Source organism: Schistocerca cancellata, chromosome 3 (genome assembly GCF_023864275.1).
Source record: "Schistocerca cancellata isolate TAMUIC-IGC-003103 chromosome 3, iqSchCanc2.1, whole genome shotgun sequence".
NCBI lineage: Eukaryota > Metazoa > Arthropoda > Insecta > Orthoptera > Acrididae > Schistocerca > Schistocerca cancellata.
The window spans coordinates 79,548,399-79,572,623 of record NC_064628.1 but is presented as its reverse complement, the minus strand read 5'-3'; positions in this window follow the sequence as shown (position 1 = coordinate 79,572,623).

The following is a 24,225-nucleotide window of genomic DNA, read 5'->3' as shown; positions in this document are numbered from 1 at the left end:
AAAGAAGGGAAAGCAGAAAGGTGGAAGGAGTATATACAGGGTCTATACAAGGGTGATGTACTTGAGGACAATATTATGGAAATGGAAGAGGATGTAGATGAAGATGAAATGGGAGATACGATACTGCGTGAAGAGTTTGACAGAGCACTGAAAGAGCTGAGTCGAAACAAGGCCCCCAGAGTAGACAACATTCCATTGGAACTACTGACGGCCTTGGGAGAGCCAGTCCTGACAAAACTCTACCTTCTGGTGAGCAGGATGTATGAAACAGGCGAGGTACCCTCAGACTTCGGGAAGAATATAATAATTCCAGTCCCAAAGAAAGCGGGTGTTGACAGATGTGAAAATTACCGAACAATCAGTTTAATAAGCCACAGCTGCAAAATACTAACACGAATTTTTTACAGACGAATGGAAAAACTAGTAGAAGCCGACTTCGGGGAAGGTCAGTTTGGATTCCGTAGAAAAATGGGAACACGTGAGGCAATACTGACCTTACGACTTATCTTAGAAGAAAGATTAAGGAAAGGCAAACCTACGTTTCTAGCATTTGTAGACTTGGAGAAGGCTTTTGACAATGTTGACTGGAATACTCTCTTTCAAATTCTAAAGGTGGCAGGGGTAAAATACAGGGAGCGAAAGGCTATTTACAATTTGTACAGAAACCAGATGGCAGTTATAAGAGTCGAGGGACATTGAAGGGAAGCAGTGGTTGGGAAGGGAGTAAGACAGGGTTGTCGCCTCTCCCCGATTTTATTCAATCTGTGTATTGAGCAAGCAGTAAAGGAAACAAAAGAAAAATTCGGCGTAGGTATTAAAATCCATGGAGAAGAAATAAAAACTTTGAGGTTCGCCGATGACATTGTAATTCTATCAGAGACAGCAAAGGACTTGGAAGAGCAGTTGAACGAAATGGATTGTGTCTTGAAAGGAGGATATAAGATGAACATCAACAAAAGCAAAACGAGGATAATGGAATGTAGTCGAATTAAGTCGGGTGATGTTGAGGGTATTAGATTAGGAAATGGGACACTTAAAGTAGTAAAGGAGTTTTGCTACTTGGGGAGCAAAATAACTGATGATGGTCGAAGTAGAGAGGATATAAAATGTAGACTGGCAATGGCAAGGAAAGCGTTTCTGAAGAAGAGAAATTTGTTAACATCGAGTATAGATTTAAGTGTCAGGAAGTCATTTCTGAAAGTATTTGTATGGAGTGTAGCCATGTATGGAAGTGAAACATGGACGGTAAATAGTTTGGACAAGAAAAGAATAGAAGCTTTCGAAATGTGGTGCTACAGAAGAATGCTGAAGATTAGATGGGTAGATCACATAACTAATGAGGAAGTGTTGAATAGGATTGGGGAGAAGAGAAGTTTGTGGCACAACTTGACCAGAAGGAGAGATCGGTTGGTAGGACATGTTCTGAGACATCAAAGGATCACCAATTTAGTATTGGAGGGCAGCGTGGAGGGTAAAAATCGTAGGGGGAGACCAAGAGATGAATACACTAAGCAGATTCAGAAGGATGTAGGTTGCAGTAGGTACTGGGAGATGAAGAAACTTGCACAGGATAGAGTAGCATGGAGAGCTGCATCAAACCAGTCTCAGGACTGAAGACCACAACAACAACAACAACAACATCGATGTATGTTCACAGATAGCCATACTATTTTCGTGGTCAGCAACTGTGTTGTCGTGCTTCGTGCAAGCCTGGGAAACAAAATGTAGTAGGATCCAACTGCAGTCGTTCTACTTTTTTTTTTTCAGGCTACACTCAACTAGCCTTTACCTCTGGGGTTCAAGATTTGCCAGAGACGACACATGGATAGGATTCCGATTTAAATTGTAGACGCCCTTTCCCCAGTTCGATAAACTGGTTGGGTCAGGAACACGCAAGACGCCTAAGTGGCGTACAATTTAAAGACGATTCAGACCTTTTATAAGAACATCATTGGGCTGCAACTCTATTCAATGTGAAATGCATCATTTGGAAGTAGTGTAACCTCATTTCTTGCTCTGGCATATAGGCTAGAATCACTGGGCACCGATGAGAAGCATTCAACGAAATCTGAACGTGGTCCAAAGCAGCAAAAGTGTTTATGCTTTCCCACCCCTATTGTTCCACATCTTCCTGTGGTGTGACAACACTGACATGTGTGTCAATAAAATGGAAAAATGATCTCTGTAAGAGCGCCCAGTTTGGAAGAACCCTCCGTTCCACACGCACACCTCTGTTGAGCAGTTTAAAAATGTACAGAGACCAAAACACTCACTCACCTGCTCTATCGCCTGAGGGCAGGCAACCCCTTCACACCTGTAATATTCTGCGTGCCCACATACAGGCGCTAGAGCAGCATTGGAGCCGCCTCAGCTGAAATGGTGTCGAAATCTCTGTAGAGGTACAGTTTTAGAGTGCTCTGAAATGTGCATGGATAGCATTTAGGGTGTTGCCAAACTGGGCGTATTTAGATGGATACTTTATCGTTTATTCACGCATGTGTCAATGTTGCACCCCCTCGAGCACGCCACAAGAGGACGTGAAACAGCAGCGCTGAAAAACCAAAAACATCCTTTGTTGCTTCGTATCACTATCAAATTTCACTGAATGGGTCTGAATGTTCCCTAGTGGTTTGTATACCAGAGCACAAACTGCTGCCTCACTACACTCCAAAGAGCTCACATCATTTTCAGTGGGGCTGTATTCCCGTGATATCCTTAAATAATGGCTGCATGGTCGGGGGGGTATATTCAGTGTCGAACTTTGTCGAGAACGTCGTCCTGATGCTCATCATACTGCGAACTCTCGTTCTCGATTACGAGTCATGTGGGAGTTAACACCCCAGGGGGAAGGGTGCTGTCACTGACGCCCTTCATGCCACCTCAAGACCTTTGAGTGTCGAATTCGGTGCGTCTGAAATGTTTTCCTAGACCTTCCATAAGGAAACTGTGTGATTTCAATGCAGGGGGCGCGGTTCTTACCTCCATCGCACGTGTCGCACGCCATGCTGTATTGCGTAGTGTAGTTTACAGGGCCACTTGGAAACGGTATTGGGTGAATTTTCGTTCTGAAATACGTATCGGAAATAGCGCTTTAGAAAAACTGAAGTACAGGCAGTCGATGCGTTTTTATTCATAAAATACACGGACTGGCAAAATTAGTGAAACACCTGGAAGAAATGGTCGGATGTCATTATGAGTGGCACCTTGGTGGATTGCATGGGAAAGTTAGGGCAGGCAAACCCGCCGTTAAGGTCCCGGACGACGACGCCATCCCACGACAAGGGTGCACTGGTATTTTTCACCAAGCATATCGAAACCCCTTCACATCTACGTCTGCCATCCGAAAACACGTATTGGACTACCTGCAATATTTGGTATCAACCCGCACCATTAGTCGGCGACCAGCGTCCCGTGCGCCGGCTGCCGTTAACACAAAGGCCTTCGTTTGGAGTGGTGCCGTGAGCGGGAAGAAAGGACTGCTGATTAATGTCGTCGCATTGTGTTCACTGATGAGGCGCGCTTCCGCACTCCCACGTACGACCATCATTGGCCAGTATGGCAGCAATCTGGTAGATGTCCCATTTATCCAATAATCTGGAGAAACGCAGCGGTGTTACCACTGGTGTCATAGTTGGTAAACCTTAGGTTGTAGAGCCGTGTTGCGGCTCGCGTTGGTGCTGTTTGTAGGTTTCCGCCCTCTGTTGGAGGCCAGACGGTATCGTTCAGTTGGCATGGTTGCGGTTGTTTGTCTTCTCATGTTGACTGGCGCCACTCGGTTTCACAAGCGTTGCCTGTGCGCTAGTGGCACCAGCCGCGGTTATCCATATGTGGTAACTGTTGCCCTATCTTTGGGGCGACGTTGTTGTTTCGCAGGGTTGTGTGAGTGGCATTTCGGTTTGGGACTCAGGAGGAGCCAGGTCAGCGCAGTGGAGAACACGCCAGGACTGCTGGCGGCGCGGTTACACTGTCGGTTCAAAAAAAAAAATGGCTCTGAGCACTATGGGACTTAACATCTATGGTCATCAGTCCCCTAGAACTTAGAACTAGTTAAACCTAACTAACCTAAGGACATCACACAACACCCAGCCACCACGAGGCAGAGAAAATCCCTGACCCCGCCGGGAATCGAACCCGGGAACCCGGGCGTGGGAAGCGAGAACGCTACCGCACGACCACGAGATGCGGGCAAGGACTGCCGGATTGAAGGGCTATGGTCACGAGGTTGCACGACCTCGTCGTAAACCAGATACTACAGGCTTTAAGGTGAATGCATTTCAATTCAAGTTGAGAAACATCCACCATTGTGACATCTCGCGATTCTCCAGTGACTTGGGTTCGTGTTGCTGCTCATAGTGTCGCCGAGGCGAAGAGCAGCGAGTGGAGTGCTGGAGGAAGGCGGATCTGATTGGCTTTCCTCGACTTCTTATTACTATTTACTGCATTCAGCTTATTACAGTTTGTTAAGTTCAACCAGCGGCACTTTTCCTGCCTGGTGGCCGCTAACGCCCCAGTTACCTGCCCTGCGGGTTAGTGTATGTAACGGCTGTGTACGTTTCCTCGCCTTGCCGCTACTGTCCGGTAAGGCTTGTACTTTTGACAGCTTTCTTGATTGTAGGCCGGTTAGTGATCCTTCTACTCTGGTGGTAGTGATTCGTTTCTCGTTCCGGGCGCTTTAAGCACAGTATTCTGGGGGCGTAGTGCAGTCCGCCGGTTCCGGCTTTGGAGTATTGTTCCATTCTTGCGTTTGGTTTAATGGACGTCAGGTAGCTTCAGCAAGATTATCATTAGTCATTCGTCAGACTGCCACTAGTCTCAGTAACCATGTTGTGAAGTGAAGTGAATGCAACTCTTGGCTGCCTATCTCGTCGCTCGTGAATGTGTTTGCTGCCGGACTTTCTTAGAGGTCGATTCCTGGAGCACCGTCTGTGACTGGTCCTTGTGTTTTATTATTGTGTTATTTATTACAAAATGGTTCAAATGGCTCTGAGCACTATGGGACATAAATTCTGTGGTCATCAGTCCCCTAGAACTTAGAACTACTTAAACCTAACTAACCTAAGCACATCCACACATCCATGCCCGAGGCAGGATTCGAACTTGCGATCGTAGCGGTCGTGCAGTTCCAGACTGTAGCGCCTAGAACCGCTCGGCCACCTCGGCCGGCTGTTTTTTATTACCATACCCTGTAATGATTACAGTAAGGGTTATGTGGGTCTAGTTAATAGTTCTGGTCACCTTCTGGAACAAATCTAGCAGTATAAGGGTTGTGTTACAAGGTTACCATCATTTTATTTCACCTTTTTGGTGGTCAGTTGCTTGTTTCTTTTAATTAACCTTTGTTTGTATTTGCTGTTTTACAGCAGGTTTCTAAATTTTTTTATATAATTGCCGTTCCTGGCGTGTAAGGCCTTCAACCGTGATTGTATTCACTTGCTTTAAAAAAAATTGTTCGAAATTTGTATTTTAGCAGTAAGCCTTAAAACCTTATTGACTGCCATTCCTAGCGTTTCATACTGAGTTTGTGGCCAATTACCTTTTAATATTTTAATATCTGTAAGTTGTAATTGCAGCGAGTTCTTAAACATTCTTAATTTATTGCCATTCTTAGCGTGTAAGGCTTTCAGCCGTGATCACAGTGGCTTTTTAAAAATTTTTTAACATTATATGTATCTGTATTTTATGGTGATTTGCTAAATTGTAACGCACTGAAATCGCTATTATTCACGCAGTTGTTTATTCCTTCATTAATAACGTGTGGCCGGCCGCGGTGGTCTAGCGGTTCTGGCGCTGCAGTCCGGAACCGCAGGACTGCTACGGTCGCAGGTTCGAATCCTGCCTCGGGCGTGGGTGTGTGTGATGTCCTTAGGTTAGTTAGGTTTAAGTAGTTCTAAGTTCTAGGGGACTTATGACCTAAGATGTTGAGTCCCATAGTGCTCAGAGCCATTTGAACCAATAACGTGTGGTACTTTTTTATTTATTGTTGAGTGTGGAATTACTTTTTTTAAAAATAAATGTACCTGTAAAAGGCAACCAATAGTAACTGATTACAGCCCCGACCACAATCGTAACCAAATCCTGCCTTCCCTTGATAACCAGGTTTCAGGTGTGACTTCTGGTCACGGTTGGTAGTGGTAGAGGGTACTTTGATGAATAAACAGTATGTCGTCAACATCTTGCGTCCTCATGTGTTACCTCTCATTACCGTGGTGCCATCTTTGAACACGACGGTGCTCGTCCATATATGGCACGTGTGCGTCTGAGATGTCTGCATGTTCTGGTGTGGCCAGGAACACATGTTCGCCATGAAACATCTGTGCGACCAGCTCTGACTTCTTGTCCCAGTGCCATTACCACCATAACAAGGACACGTTACAACCGTTAAGGGCCAGCTGGCCTCAGGAGACGATACAACCATCCGTGTCAGGCAAGAGGAGTACTTCATCACGGTGGTAAGAGGGCTCATACTGGCAAGTTCTTTGTAAATTTGACCAGATTTTACAATCACCGAGATAACATCACATTGACTCTCAACCCTTTGAAGTTTCACGTGGTTACTCGGTCCCGTTCTAGCGGCTTCTCTTCTTTTGTCCGGGGGGGGGGGGGGGGGGCGGGGGGGCATATACCTGTCCGCCGCCGGAACTGAGTCGTGAGCATAGATGTCTACCATGCGGAGAGGACTCAGGTTCGATTCCTGTGGAAAGGATTTTTTTCTTGTTGGGAGGACTGGTACCAGGTGCACTCAGCCTCGTGATATCAACTGAGGAGCTGCTCGAACGTGTAGTTGCAGCTCCACGGTCTGGAAAGTTCGACAAACGGCCGAGAGAGCAGCGTACTGACGACGTGCCCCTCTATATCGCTTCTGTATGACACTACAAGGCAGAGGATAACACGGTGGCCGGAAGATATACCTTGAGCCTTCACGTCCTGGACGAGGAGCTCTTACATACCTAACCATAACATTTTTACTTTAGAAATGATTAAGAAATAAAACTCAGAATATTGGACATGCTTACAATACTTGTACGTAAAATATTAACAGGTTAATCTACATCTACATATACGTGATTACTCTGCTATTCACAATAAAGAACCCGGCAGAGGGTTCAATGAACCACCTTCATGCTGTCTCTCTACAGCTCAGCTCTCTAACGGAGCGCGGGAAAAACGAGCACTTAAATTTTTCTGTTCGAGCCCTGATTTCTCTTATTTTATCGTGACAACCATCTCTCCCTATGTAGTTGGGTGCCAACAGAATGTTTTCGTAATCGGAGGAGAAAACTGGTGATTGAAATTTCTTGAGAAAATCCCATCGCAACGAAAACCGCCTTTGTTTTAATAATTGCCACTCCAATTCACGTATCATGTCTGTGACACTATCTCCACTATTTCGCGATAATAGAAAACGAGCTGCCCTTATTTGTACTTTTTCGATGTCATCCGTCAGTCCCACCTGATGCGGATCCCACACCGCACAGCAATACTCCATAATAGGGCGGACAAGCGTGGTGTAGACCTGTTCCAGCTTCTAAGTATTCTGCCAATGAATCGCAGTCTTTCGTTTGCTCTACCCACAATATTATCTATATGATCGTTCCAATTTAGGTTGTTTGTAATTGTATTCCCTAAGTATTTAGCTGAAATTACAGCCTTCAGATTTGTGTGACTTATCGCGCAATAGAAATTTAGCTGATTTCTTTTAGTACTCATGTGAATAACTTCACGCTTTTCTTTATTCAGGGTTCAAAAATGGTTCAAATGGCTCTGAGCACTATGGGATTTAACTTCTGTGGTCATCAGTCCCCTATAACTTAGAACTACTTAAACCTAACTAACCTAAGGACAACACACACATCCATGCCCGAGGCAGGATTCGAACCTGCGACCGTAGCAGTTTATTCAGGGTCAATTGCCACTTTTCGCACCATACAGATATCCTATCTAAATCATTTTACAAGTCGTTTTGATCATCTGATGACTTAACAAGATGGTAAATGACAGCATCATCTGCAAACAATCTAAGACGGCTACTCATATTGTCTCCTATGTCGTTAATATAGATCAGGAACAACAAAGGGCCTATGACACTTCCTTGGCGAACGCCGGATATTACTTCTATTTTACTCGATGACTTTCTGTCTATTACTACGAACTGTGACCTTTCTGACAGGAAATCACTAATCCAGTCGCACAACTGAGGCGATACTCCGTAGGTATGCAGTTTGGCTAGAAGACGCTTGTGAGGAACGGTGTCAAAAGCCATCTGGAAATCTAAAAGCATGGAATCAATTTGACATCCCCTGTCGATAGCACTTATTACTTCATGAGTCGGCCACAAAGAGTTAGTTGTGTTCCACAAGAACGATATTTTCTGAAACCGTGGTGACAATGTGTCAATAATTCGTTTTCTTTGAGGTACTTCGTACGTTCGAATACAGTATATGTTCCAAAACTCTACTGCAAATCAACGTTAGTGATATAGGCCTGTATTTCATCGGATTACTCCTACTTCCCTTTTTGAGTGTTGGTGTGACTTGAGCAATTTTCCAGTCTTTAGGTACGGATATTTCTGTGAGCGAGTGGTTGTATATAATTCCTAAATATGGAGCTATTTTATCAGCATACTCTGAGAGGAACCTGACTGGTATAGAATCTAGACCGGAGGCCTTGCCTTTATTAAGTGATTTAAGCTGCTTCGTTACACCGAGGATATCTACTTCTATGTTTCTCATCTTGGCAGTTGTTCTTGATTGGAATTCAGGAATATTTACTTCGTCTTCTTTGGTAAAGGAGTTTCGGAAAACAGTGATTAATAACTCTGCTTTAGTGGCACTGTCATCAGTGACTTCACCGTTGTTATAGCGCAGTGAAGGTATTGATTGCGTCTTGCCACTGGTGTGTGCTTTATGTGTTACCAGAATCTCATTGGGTTTTCTGCCAGATTTCGAGACAGAATTTCGTTGTGGAAAATCTTAAAAGCGTCTCGCATTGAAGTATGCGCCATATTTCGAAATTGTGTAAAACTTTGCTAATCTCTGGGATTTTGCGTTCTTTTAAACTTGGCATGATTTTTTCGTTGCTTCTGCAACAACGACCTGACCCGTTTTGTGCAGCTTGGGGGATCAGTACCATAACTTATTAACTTAATGGATTGTAGTTTTGAACGAACGTCTGTAATTTTTTTTCCCAATGCTATGTGAGCTCTGTAGTTTCATTTAATATGTCATACTTCATATCTGTACTCTGGAAATTTTTCGAATAGTAGTCTCCAATAGCCGATATGTTGATCAACAGAGGTTTGGAGTTCAAGTAATGTGATCTTTGGTTGTTGGCAGCATTTTCGTCGCAGTAGCATTCTGTGATAAAATAGTGAGCGGTCTGATAATTGCTAATAGAGCACAATGACATAAAGGCAAATGGCACTGAGTCTGAGAATATGATTTGGTAAAAATTAATCTGAGAAGTGCGAAGATCTTCAGATGATGTTAATGCTGCATTGCTTACTTGCGCATAATTTATGATGTTTTCGAAAAACAGCAACTTTTAATAAGACTTTCTTTTATTTGTATGGATCAGTTTGTTCGATTATTGAGACGAGATAAGTAAAAGTTAACTGGTCACGTAGCCTGCACTCAAAGTTGTAGATGCACCACTCCATCATTTCGGCGACGTTTCTTACCATAATAATGTATTTTTGCGTGTTTTTTGTAAAGATGATTGCAAGTGTTAAGAAGTCAGAGTTTCAATGTTGTTTTTTATGCTTGTCTCTTTTATATTATTAAACAAATACGGTATCTTCCACTGTCTCCTCACGAATTTCATTTTTTGGTTCGTGTTTCGTCACATTGCACTGAGCGGAACACGGTTGCTTAAAAGTGAAACACCATCTGCTTAGTATAGATGCACGTCCTTGCAATGCACAGCGCAAGAATTTCTTTCATCAGCTGGTTTGCTGCTGCGCTGTTCTTTAATATCCATCACTCTCGAGCTGTACCGGGTTTCCACTGCCAGAGGTAATCAATGAAAATTAGTTAGGACCAGTTTTACATCATAGTCAGAACATAGAACCGAACGAGGTTAGCACACTGGACTCGCATTCGGGAGGACGAAGGTCCAATACCGAGAGCGAACATCGGGATTTAGGTTTTCCGTTATTTCTCTACATCACTTCAGGTAAATGCAGGGACGGTTCCTCTGAAATGTCACGGCCGACATCGTTTCCTAATCAGATGGGACCGATGACGTCACTGCTTGGTCGCCTCCTCCTAAATCAATCAATCATAACATAGTAAGATCACTCAGTTAAGAGTCGCATTTCAAAATTATTGTCTAGTTCAGGGGACGTTCAGTGCAGGTTTCACTTACTATATGAGACAGACACTTTCTTACAGTGCAATTTTAAAATCGCGTGTTTAACATTCAGTGTTTGGTAATTTGTTTAGTGAGTCTGTAGTCGTAAAACCAGAGGACGCTTCCACAAAGAAATATTGGTCATTTATTGTTTCGAAATTCCATTTGTAATTTTATGTAGAATTCTTCTGTTAGTTTTGTGAGTCAAAAGTGCGTCATGTACTGAGAGGTCACCCATCGTCGCACTGTCCACTGCACTGCACAGCACAGAGTTTAACAGGATAGCTTATTTAACACACCGCTCTACGTTTTGTTATTATACTGGAAAAAGTTATTTCAAATACTGTTATACGGTTTCTGATAGTTTTGGCAATTCCATTAATCAGACAGCATTTCCATAATTACACCGCTTGCATTGTTGAGGATTGCAACAGAAACTCACAATAAGTTAAAGGTAGGAAATCGAGTTCAGCACAGTTATAATTCACAGCATTCAACTTATTATTTATTTTAAACAGAAAAGTTACACATCCTCTCCGAAAATTTTGGCTTTCAAACGTAAATCGTCAGCAGTATGACAGACGTGACGAGGTTTGGTTACTGCGTGCTAAGTGCAGGCAAATCATTTTCACTGTTATATGTCTGTGGTAACATCAAAAGAAAGGGAAACGATGCTGTAATTGACAGCATGCGTAGTATGCACGTAGAGAGCATACAGAGCCCGGTCCGGGCATTAGTGCAGCGTGCTGGATGCACCTGTGATAATGGCAATGCGTTAACGAATTTACATGCGCGCTGCAACTGCATAATGCATAATGCGGCCGTGGCTGGCTAAATCCGGTGTTAATGCTAATCCTAGGACAGCCGGCAGCGCGCCACGTCAGGACGGGCTGAATGCCTGCACAGAATGCGTATTCGGAAGCCGTGGCTCACACACGTCGCTCACTGCGTCTGAGTGCCCGGAGCTAGTAAACCCCGGCAAGTTACTCTTTTATACCGTCCAGGCGGTGGAGGATCCGCTCAGAGAGCCGAGTCGTACCCCCTTTGAAGAAGACGTTGCAACCGACCTGAGTATTTGGCGCCAAGTGGTATTTCAATACCTCAAATGTACACTGAACACTAGAAGTACCGTCTACTATTGATGTTTGAATATTTATACACTCCTGGAAATGGAAAAAAGAACACATTGACACCGGTGTGTCAGACCCACCATACTTGCTCCGGACACTGCGAGAGGGCTATACAAGCAATGATCACACGCACGGCACAGCGGACACACCAGGAACCGCGGTGTTGGCCGTCGAATGGCGCTAGCTGCGCAGCATTTGTGCACCGCCGCCGTCAGTGTCAGCCAGTTTACCGTGGCATACGGAGCTCCATCGCAGTCTTTAACACTGGTAGCATGCCGCGACAGCGTGGACGTGAACCGTATGTGCAGTTGACGGACTTTGAGCGAGGGCGTATAGTGGGCATGCGGGAGGCCGGGTGGACGTACCGCCGAATTGCTCATCACGTGGGGCGTGAGGTCTCCACAGTACAACGATGTTGTCGCCAGTGGTCGGCGGAAGGTGCACGTGCCCGTCGACCTGGGACCGGACCGCAGCGACGCACGGATGCACGCCAAGACCGTAGGATCCTACGCAGTGCCGTAGGGGACCGCACCGCCACTTCCCAGCAAATTAGGGACACTGTTGCTCCTGGGGTATCGGCGAGGACCATTCGCAACCGTCTCCATGAAGCTGGGCTACGGTCCCGCACACCGTTAGGCCGTCTTCCGCTCACGCCCCAACATCGTGCAGCCCGCCTCCAGTGGTGTCGCGACAGGCGTGAATGGAGGGACGAATGGAGACGTGTCGTCTTCAGCGATGAGAGTCGCTTCTGCCTTGGTGCCAATGATGGTCGTATGCGTGTTTGGCGCCGTTCAGGTGAGCGCCACAATCAGGACTGCATACGACCGAGGCACACAGGGCCAACACCCGGCATCATGGTGTGGGGAGCGATCTCCTACACTGGCCGTACACCACTGGTGATCGTCGAGGGGACACTGAATAGTACACGGTACATCCAAACCGTCATTGAACCCATCGTTCTACCATTCCTAGACCGGCAAGGGAACTTGCTGTTCCAACAGGACAATGCACGTCCGCATGTATCCCGTGCCACCCAACGTGCTCTAGAAGGTGTAAGTCAACTACCCTGGCCAGCAAGATCTCCGGATCTGTCCCCCATTGAGCATGTTTGGGACTGGATGAAGCGTCGTCTCACGCGGTCTGCACGTCCAGCACGAACGCTGGTCCAACTGAGGCGCCAGGTGGAAATGGCATGGCAAGCCGTTCCACAGGACTACATCCAGCATCTCTACGATCGCCTGCATGGGAGAATAGCAGCCTGCATTGCTGCGAAAGGTGGATATACACTGTACTAGTGCCGACATTGTGCATGCTCTGTTGCCTGTGTCTATGTGCCTGTGGTTCTGTCAGTGTGATCATGTGATGTATTTGACCCCAAGAATGTGTCAATAAAGTTTCCCCTTCCTGTGACAATGAATTCACGGTGTTCTTATTTCAATTTCCAGGAGTGTACTTTAAATACGACCAACGACAAACTTTCAAACAACTGTTTGTCACTACGAATAATTTTAGTGAACTGGGGTACTCGTCTCCTGTTCCTTAGTTCTCCACTTAAAATCCAGGATATAAATCTACCATCGCAACCTGAGTAATCATAATTTATGGGACGCAGGTTTTTTAAAAATTAACGTCACTTTACATCTTGTTGGTATTTATTGTGTATTTATTCCACTGTGCTCACAACAACTTCTGTTCCTTCAATAACTACTAATTAACTTCTGCAGATTGCATATATATATATATATATATATATATATATATATATATATATATATATATATATAACAATCAGTTAAACAAAACATTGATAATTCCAATTGTCAATTACATGACTTGCAGTTAAAAAATTAATTACAAACATCCTTCCTCCAGTAGTTTTATATGAAATAAATTTCCAGATTGCTATATAATGACTGTGGCAACGGCCTTGCCGCAATGGATACACCGGTTCCCGGGAGATCACCGAAGTTAAGCGCTATCGAGTGTGGCCGGCACTTGGATGGGTCACCATCCCGGCCGCCATGTGCTGTTGCCATTTTTCGGGGTGCACTTAGCCTCGTGATGCCAATTGAGGAGCTACTCGGTCGAATAGTAGCGGCTCCGGTCAAAGATAACCATCAAATCGACCGGGAGAGCGGTGTGCTGACCACACGCCCCTCCTATCCGCATCCTCAACTGAGGATGACACGGAGGTCGGATGGGCGCGATGGGCCACTTGTGGCCTGCAGACGGAGTGCTTTATATAATGATTGTAACTGCGAATTTCATGATCTATACTGCAAAAAAATCTTTTATAACGAATCCATTAATAGAAAATATAAAACATTGATTTTCTTCTTAATTATAATTCGACTTTTGTAGATAATACTTCCATGCATTACCGACATACTTCTTTGTATACTTTTTAAGCCAGTTTTCTGTGAAATGAACAGGTTTTGGCGATATACGAAAATATGATATATATTTACAGTCTAAGATCTGAATACCATAAGTTTCTGTTAGCGTGGTTTTACATGGAATAAAATACCAAATTAACATATAATAATGATTATCATGGATTTTGTAATTTTCTGTACAAAACAGTGTTATATGTAGGATCCAATAAAGCAAAACATATGAGATGTGGATTTTCTTCTTAATTACAATTCTGATTTTGTAGCTAACATTTTTAAAATTACGTTTTAACTCAAAGTATGAACACGTTATTGGATGTTCGCTTCTTGTACACTACATCAAAGTAATAAAATGTCATTGGTTACAGCTGACATGTCTCCGTACTGGCGTGCATCAAAAATATATCCAAGTAACGCAAATAAAAGGTTATGTTATTTCAGAAGGAAGGTTCTATTATTCTCGAAAAATGTTTACTGGGGTAATTGACGAAGAAGAGCGTGCACAGGACTAATCGATTTTTTACTGTCGATAATGAAGTGATACGAACACCGATAACTATTTCTTGTCCTGTCGTCCTCAGTTGCGTTTAATATTAATGTTCATAATTATTATTTTACAGAAGTAATAAGTAATAATTATCAGCATTATGCTGTGAATATAATTCAAATTTAAAACTGGCTTGTGTAGAACCATAGTTTTTCTCTAACCTATAATGTCAATATAGTAGACTCCTGATGTTTTTCTGTCCTTATACTTTCTGTCTATTTGAAACACTAATCAAACTGTTTTCTAGGGGAGGCGTTTAGGAAGTGGTAAGGCGACGGGGATAATTTTAACCAGGATATTAGCTTAAAATTTTCATTAATTTCTAACAAACGTATTTTTCTGCAAACAAATTTTCACGTTTCATCATAAAAGAACACTTACTGTGTATATTAGTGAAAAGAAATGTCCACGAAAAATAACAAGTAAAAACTTCAGCTAGCTGAACTGATTAACAACCTTTACCATAAATAACAGTGAGATTATTAACCAAATAAACACAATAAAACAAATAGCTGTAATAATTAATCATTCTTGTTCCCAAACAATAAATGAAGTGTACTCCTGGCGTTGGCATAACCAGCTGACTGGTGTCTTGCAATGATTACAACAAATGGACAAGACAACAAACAAAGAAATACAATAACAGATATAATTCAGCGTAATTATGAATAGCATTTAGACAGTTAAAACATCAATTTCAACATGAGTCAAAACTGGATATAAAAAGAACGGGAGATGAATACACATACTTCACTAAAAATCTGAAACATTTAAAATTACAGAATAATATGCATAAAAGATAGTTACGATTGAATGCTGTTAACAGCTATATTCTGCTTTCGTATTCCCAGAACCAACACTATCTTCAACTGCCATCTACATGTACATTTAAATCTACATGGATACTCTGAAAATCACATTCAAGTGCCTGGCAGAGGGTTCATCGAACCACCTTCACAATTCCCTATTATTCCAATCTCGTATAGCGCGCGGAAAGAATGAACACCTCTATCTTTCCGCACGAGCTCTGATTTCCCTTATTTTATCTTGATGATCGTTCCGCCCTATGTACGTCGGTGTCAACAAAATATTTTCTCATTCGGAGGAGAAAGTTCGTGGAAGATTCCGTCGCAACGAAAAACGCCTTTCTTTTAATGATTTCCAGCCCAAATCCTGTATTATTTCTGTAACACTCTCTCCCACATTTCGCGATAGTACAAAACGTGCTGCCTTTCTTTGAACTTTTCGATGTGCTCCGTCAGTCCTACCTGGTAAGGATCTCACACCGCGCAGCAGTATTCTAAAAGAAGACGGACAAGCGTTGTGAAGGTAGTCTCCTTACTAAGTCTGTTACATTTTTTCAGTGTCCTGCCAAGTAAACGCAGTCTTTGGTTAGCCTTCCCCATAACATTTTCTATGTGTTCCTTCGAATTGAAGTTCTTCGTAATTGTAATACCTAGGTATTTAGTTGAATTTACGGCTTTTAGATTAGACTGATTTATCGTGTGACCGAAGTTTAACGAGTTCCTTTTAACACTCATGTGGATAACCTCACACTTTTCGTTATTTAGGGTCAACTGCCAACTTTCGCACCATTCAGATATCTTTTCTAAATAGTTTAGTAATTTGTTTTGATCCTCTGATGACTTTATTAGTCGATAAACGACAGCGTCATCAGCAAACAACCGAAGACTGCTGCTCAGATGTCTCCCAAATCGTTTATATAGATAAGGAACAGCAAAGGGCCTGCACCACTACCTTGGAGAACGCCAGAAATCACTTCTGTTTTACTCGATGACTTTCCGTCAGTTGCTACGAACTGTGACCTCTGTGACAGGAAATCACAAATCCAGTCACATAACTGAGACGATATTCCATAAGCACGCAATTTCACTACGAGCCGCTTGTGTGGTACAGGTCAAAAGCCTTCCGGAAATCCAGAAATACGGAATGGATCTGAAATCCCTTGTCAATGGCACTCAACATTTCATGTGACTGAGAGTAATATCAGGATATGCGTCACTCAGACTGAATGACATCGGTGACAACAAACCCAAACTGTCCACCATGGTTGAAAGCAACAAATTGGAGTTCAAAGCCAGTCTCTGGTAAGATCTGAAAGAATAATGTTAACATAACGTGCTCACAAAAATAATTTTCCTCTGTGACTGTCCAGGAACAACGATTCCATACCTGTCAGCGTAGTGCTGTAATGTTAATGCACTGGGGCTCACTTTCTTCTTAAGGCGCTTCTCGGAGCTAGCAGCCAGGCGTAGACAGCAGGAAACGCAACAGAAGCCACGACCCCAAGCAGAAGTCACCCACTCGGCCACAAAGGGGAGCGATATGACCAAGTAGCGTATACATTGATGAGACAGAAGATTATGACCACCTACGCAATAGCCAGATGTCCACCATTGGCACGGATAGCAGCGGCGACGCGTCGTTGCATTGGTAGTAGTAATGGCTTTGTAGGCCGCTGGAGGGAGTTAGCACCACATCTGCACACACAAGTCACCTAATTCGCATTAATTCCGGGGAGGGGGCTATGAGTTCTGACGCCATGACCGATTACATCCCATACGTGTTCGATTGGGTTCAGATCTGGCGAGCTGGGTGACCAGAACATCAATTGGAACTCGCCACTCTGTTCCTCGAACCATTCTATCACACTCCTGGCCTTGTGACATAGTTCATCATCTTGTGCCACCGCCGTCAGGAATCATGATCGTCATGAAGGGGTGTACGTGGTCTGCAACCAGTGTACGATGCAGCTTGGCCGCCATGGCGTCTTGTAAGGGCTCCATTTGACCCGTGGATGTCCACATGAATGTCCCCCCCCCCCTCCACAGCCAGCTTATCTCCGTCCTGCGGGGGAGGTGTCAACGAGGCGTTGCTCTGGAAAGTGAGAGATTCACTCATGCCTAAGACATGATGAAGAAGGTGTCGCGATTCATGAGCCCATGCAACACTCTGCAAATCCGCCAAGGTCCAGTGCCAATGGTCACGTGTCCATTCCAGTCGCAGTTGCCGGAGTCGCGGTGTTAACATCGGCACATGCATGTGTCGTCGGCTGCGGAGGCTCATCGTGAGGAGTGTTCGGTCCATTGTGTGTTCAGACACACTTGGGCTCTGCCCAGCTTTAAAGTCTGATGTTAGTTCCGCCACAGTTCGCCACCTGTCCTATTTTGCAAGTCTGCGCAGCCTACGACGTCCGACGTCTGCTATGAGGGGTGGCCGCCTAACCCCACGACTTCTGTACGTGGTTTCACCTTGGTTTCGCCACGTGTTGAGGAAATTCACTACAGCACTCCTCGAACACCCGACAAGTTGTGCAGTATCAGAAATGCTCGTGCCGAGCCTCTGCGTACTCACAATCTGCCCTCGGTTAAAGTCAGGTTAAAGTCAGCCTTCCCCATTTTAGACACGTACAGCACGCTCCCTGATACTACACGTGCGTGTGTCTGACCAGCAGTCATTCCTCGCCAGGTGGCGCCTGGACGGGCTTATCTCGACAGTAGGTCAGTGGTCATAATTTTCTGGGTGATCTGTGTATAACCTATGAATGGAGACGCTGCCCGCATTTCACCTGCACACGACTGCCTCGGCGAGCCAGACTGCTCCGCTTACGTCGGCATACGCTGGTTGCCCCCTTTGGCAAGAAAGGTAAACACGTTTTCGAGAGTCTAGCAAAGATACAGTCACACGCACATTATCGATCCCGAGCACTCGCATGGGTCAGACACAATTGTAGGATAGTAACCAAGGAAATTAGAACACGCGTTGTTTAGGCTGTATAGTGGAATTGGAGTTGGTGATACGGATTTCAGTTTAGCCACGATGTGTAGAAGGAAATGTTATTTTAATCCATAAGTACTTTACACTTACCATTCTTTCGCGATTATTTCTCGTCTATGAATCACATAAACCGGTGAATCAAAACGTAGTGACTATTGCACACCGCGATTTTGAATGCTGCCTGGTGGAATTACAGGGACGTAAGGCGGTAAGGAAAGCATATAAGCGGATTGGGCAACGATTCTAGGACGATACAGGCCACGAATGGGGAAATCCACTGAAATAAGAGATTTCAGCGAAGGATAGACTGTTATGGCCCGGCTCCTATCAACGAATATCTCGGAAACAGCCAAGCTTGATGCCTGTTCGCGTGCTGCCATCGAACCAACGGAAAGCCACTCAAGGATGGTGAAGACAAGAGCAGGCGTCAAAGTATTGGACGTGCATGTCTCATCACAGAACGTGGGGTTCGGAGCCCTTACCGCTCTGGAAACTAGGATAAGCGGCGATCAGTGATATCTGATGCCAGAGCACAGGGCTGATGCAGGCTCGTTTCAGAGGTACGCCGTGCAGCGCACGTTGTTGAAAGTTCCACAGCAGATGACTTCTGTGTGTTCTCTGACGGATCCAACGACACTGAGCATGGGTTCGTATAGAGGGACCTGTAAATACACTCCTGGAAATTGAAATAAGAACACCGTGAATTCATTGTCCCAGGAAGGGGAAACTTTATTGACACATTCCTGGGGTCAGATACATCACATGATCACACTGACAGAACCACAGGCACATAGACACAGGCAACAGAGCATGCACAATGTCGGCACTAGTACAGTGTATATCCACCTTTCGCAGCAATGCAGGCTGCTATTCTCCCATGCAGGCGATCGTAGAGATGCTGGATGTAGTCCTGTGGAACGGCTTGCCATGCCATTTCCACCTGGCGCCTCAGTTGGACCAGCGTTCGTGCTGGACGTACAGACCGCGTGAGACGACGCTTCATCCAGTCCCAAACATGCTCAATAGGGGACAGATCCGGAGATCTTGCTGGCCAGGGTAGTTGACTTACACCTTCTAGAGCACGTTGGGTGGCACGGGATACATGCGGACGTGCATTGTCCTGTTGGAACAGCAAGTTCCCTTGCCGGTCTAGGAATGGTAGAACGATGGGTTCGATGACGGTTTGGATGTACCGTGCACTATTCAGTGTCCCCTCGACGATCACCAGTGGTGTACGGCCAGTGTAGGAGATCGCTCCCCACACCATGATGCCGGGTGTTGGCCCTGTGTGCCTCGGTCGTATGCAGTCCTGATTGTGGCGCTCACCTGCACGGCGCCAAACACGCATACGACCATCATTGGCACCAAGGCAGAAGCGACTCTCATCGCTGAAGACGACACGTCTCCATTCGTCCCTCCATTCACGCCTGTCACGACACCACTCGAGGCGGGCTGCACGATGTTGGGGCGTGAGCGGAAGACGGCCTAACGGTGTGCGGGACCGTAGCCCAGCTTCATGGAGACGGTTGCGAATGGTCCTCGCCGATACCCCAGGAGCAACAGTGTCCCTAATTTGCTGGGAAGTGGCGGTGCGGTCCCCTACGGCACTGCGTAGGATCCTACGGTCTTGGCGTGCATCCGTGCGTCGCTGCGGTCTGGTCCCAGGTCGACGGGCACGTGCACCTTCCGCCGACCACTGGCGACAACATCGTTGTACTGTGGAGACCTCACGCCCCACGTGTTGAGAAATTCGGCGGTACTTCCACCCGGCCTCCCGCATGCCCACTATACGCCCTCGCTCAAAGTCCGTCAACTGCACATACGGTTCACGTCCACGCTGTCGCGGCATGCTACTAGTGTTGAAGACTGCGATGGAGCTCCGTATGCCACGGCAAACTGGCTGACACTGACGGCGGCGGTGCACAATTGCTGCGCAGCTAGCGCCATTCGACGGCCAACACCGCGGTTCCTGGTGTGTCCGCTGTGCCGTGCGTGTGATCATTGCTTGTACAGCCCTCTCGCAGTGTCCGGAGCAAGTATGGTGGGTCTGACACACCGGTGTCAATGTGTTCTTTTTTCCATTTTCAGGAGTGTACATTCATGCTCAGATGAATCACGCTTCTTAATACATAATGTCGATGGATGTGCCCGGTTACGGCGTCATCAAGGCGAGCGGCTGCTCCAGACATTCACCAAACCTGAGACAGAGGCCGATGGAAACAGCAGTATGCCATGAGGGATGTTCCGCTGGGCCTCCAAGGGTCCTCTGGCACTAATCGAAGGCACCACAGTAGCTGTGGACTACGGGATCACCATTGAGGACCAGCTGCATCACTGCGTGTCTGATGTCTTCTCCACCTGGGAAGGCATCTTCAAGCTGGATAAGACCAGAATCGTGCTACAGTGGTTTGATCAGCGCGTTAGTAAACTCACGTTGATGTTTTAGCCACCAGATTCGCCTAGTCTGTAACCGATGCAACACGTCTGGGACGCTATCAGGTGCCAGCTAAGACTGCGTACAATGATTTTCGGGAATTGCGTGAGCTTTGCGGTGACGTCTGGTGTCGCATATCTCCGGAAACCTACCAAAGACTTCACGAATCTATGGCACGGAGAATCGCAGCTGCACTGTGTTACAAAACTGGGCCAACACGGTGTTTAGCAGGTGGTATGTTGTTTTGGCTGATTAATGTACTTAACGCATAATTTTTAATTTTCGGACACTTATTTCTTCACTGTTTCTATAAATAAGTATAAATCCATGGTTACTTCATTGTTTTTAACAGTGCAGTCTCGAACAGAACATGAAAATAAAATGAAACTTTTTCCCGTCACCGCTTTTAATTTGAACTTGTCTTCCTGTTTTTAATTGGGATTTAATTAATTCAGAACTTAATTGGCACCTAAAATACAGCTGCTTGCTATTTACTTCACTTGTGCCATTGATAAACGTAATAACTGGGGGCCCAAAAATTACCTTTGACTTATTCACAGAATTTTGTCTGTAAAAAAATTTCAAGTTAATAAAAAACCTTAGCAATACTTTGCTATTACTTTCAGAATAGAAACGCCCTAATCTTTCACTTTAATTGTTCCAGAAACAATTCGTTTGGTTTAAGGGGTTCCGGAAAGGCTCAAAATCATGAAAAGTTCAATTTTTACTTTTTTGCTTTTTCTGAATCTGCAGACTATTACCTTTTAATAGATATATAATTTATTCAAATCCGAAGACTACAACTATTTTTAAATTTTTTTTGAAATGTGTTCAACATGGGCGTGACCCACTGTGGCGCTGTTAAACTGCTGTCAAATGGTGTTATTATTAACGTCCGTGTTCATCAGATACATTTTAGTGAAGTGAGATAAAGTATGTGTTGTGGCTAACCTGTGATGGTTCAATATATATCGCTGGTGTGATTGTCGATTGTTTCATGTTTATTTACTCTGTCGTTATCTCGAAGATATTCGTAATTAATTCTGTTTCTTGAGTCTCTGTTTTGTTGAAGTATAATAATGAGTAAAAGTAAAGTTACTGTTGCGACTTTCAATGATGGCAACATTGTAAGGTGCAAGGTATTTAGAAATATGGGAATGAAGATAGGTTCTAACATGGTACGAGCGATGCTTGCTTTAGACAAGGAACACCTTCGGGCTGCAGACAGGGCTGTAAAGAGTCTAGAAATAAAAGCAAGAGTAAACAGGAGGAGGAACAAGAGGAAGCTGGAGGAGGAGTTTGCAGAGGATGAAGATAATCCATCCTATGGACCTGGAATGCACTAAAAAGTTAATCCAATCTTTGTCGCTCGATTCCCAAAACTTTTATTTTCTCATACTAATTACATGTTTTCTAAGGATCTTCCAAAGATATTTGTTTCAAACTTTCAGTAAATGTTACACAGTACCTTCTGCATAATTTAACACAGCCTTTTTCCAAAAAAACTGTATATTTTTGAATATATAAATAAAAAATTGCAAAAAAATGTTGTGAATTTTCATTACAATTGAAAAAAATCATCTTTAATAATTGAACTAAAATTTTGTAAAATCCCTGTGTTAAGTTGTAGCCCATATTCCAATAAATAATCTGTAAAAGTTCGACTTCCTACCTCAAATACTTTGTGAGGAAAGATGTAATTTATATGCGTTATTTTAACATTGCAAGTATAGGGCGTTCCGGAGCCCCTTAATGTGTGACCGCTTTAACACTGAATTTAACTGTATGAATCTTAAAGGACAAAAAGACGATCAGACTTCTGAACAAATGAAGTCGACTACAGATTCTATCGTATTTAATGAATGAAACTTACTCCTGATGTAATTAGGAATGGAATTAAACACTATATTCAAAAGCTTCCATATTTAATCATCTTACATGTTTTAGTAGTTAAGCTTTCATCTTTAAGTAATTGGGAAGGAAAATCTGAAGGATAAAATCAGGTTAAAACTAAACTCTTTCACTTTCAATTGTTCCACACAAGTATCTAGAAAACAGTGCAACATCTCACGTAAAATCTCGTCATATCACCGAACGCGAATGAAAATGGAAAGGCCGATAACAGAGCACACCTGACGATCTTTGCTCCTTTTCTTTTACTTTACAGTGGTCTTAGTACAATATTTATGACGGTCGCCGCTTTTTAAAGATAAGATAAATATTTCACATATTAATTATTATTTAACTTCGTGTTCATTACAATTGTGATAACTCGAATAAAAAAAGGGGGCGCGGGGGGGGGGGGGGGATTCTTTAAATATGGCTGTGACTGTATAATTTGGAACACACTGAGTGCAGACAGGAAGTGAACAGAAGCCTCTGCGATGTTGGAAACACAGAATGCGGAAGAACAGGTGGGTACATCGAGAAAATAATGAAGAAGTGCTGAATCGACTTGAGGAGAAAACAGCATTATTGTGTAACTTGACTAAAAAGTTACGTAGGTTGATCGGACACATCCTGATGTATCAATCGATCACATCCTGATGTAGGTCCTATCGACTTTAGGTTTTCTGCAGTAGCGTGTAAATTCGCCTGCTACAGCGGTCATTTTGTCCAAACTACCTGTTACCGCGTTTTGATCTCCCACAACTCATTACGCCGCTACGCAATGCTGGTTGGAATATATGCATACTTCATGGCTTACACTGTATAAGCGTTCATGGGAACGCTTTCGCAATAGAAACAGTTGACGAGAAACAGTTTCTAGTTCTCACGAATTATTCGCTTCCAAATTCCAGAGGCACTATTTACATTACTGTTATCAAAATAAGGTATTGCACTTTTTGTTAACTGTGACATACTTTCACTAGTTGGAGATGCTATCCAAATTAAAGAAGCAAATGTATTGCTGGCCATAGGTCAAGCTATCTTAGTGAGTCAGAAGAGCTTCATTTTGGTGTGACTGTGACAGTAGCATACTGGAACATGTGAAACACATGGCACACCAGTACAACTCCGTATAGGCAGACGTTCCAGCTCAACTCTTAGTTGATCCTATAACCGCAGTAGCTTCCAGTTTCGTCGAAAACTGACATTGTGAGACTGTGGCTACAAAACAAGGGATTAATTTTCGAAAACAACGAGAAACAGCAACCAGTCACTATGAAAAGTGCTAGATATTAAGAACAAATAGTGATGTTTTGTGTGTCTGTGTGTTTGTGTGTGTGTGTGTGTGTGTGTGTGTGTGTGTGTGTGTGTGTGTGTGTGAAGAAGAGTGTGTGTATGCCCTATGTCCTTTAGTATCTCATGAAAGTCGAATTTAGCAGATAGAAATTTCTGGTCAATTGAGTTCTGATCAGGTGAGGCGAAAATTGAGATCTTTAAGAGTCCACTTGATATCTTAGCGATGATATCATGGTGAGATGATTGCTCGAATTGTCTCCTAATGTTTACTCTGGTGGTAAACTGATTTGCAGCGGTATTTAGGAACACCTTATTTTTAATTTTTTTTTTCAGTTCAATGCTAAGAAGGTGAAAGATGATATAGTGGAGGCTGAGCCGTAGAGTAATGCA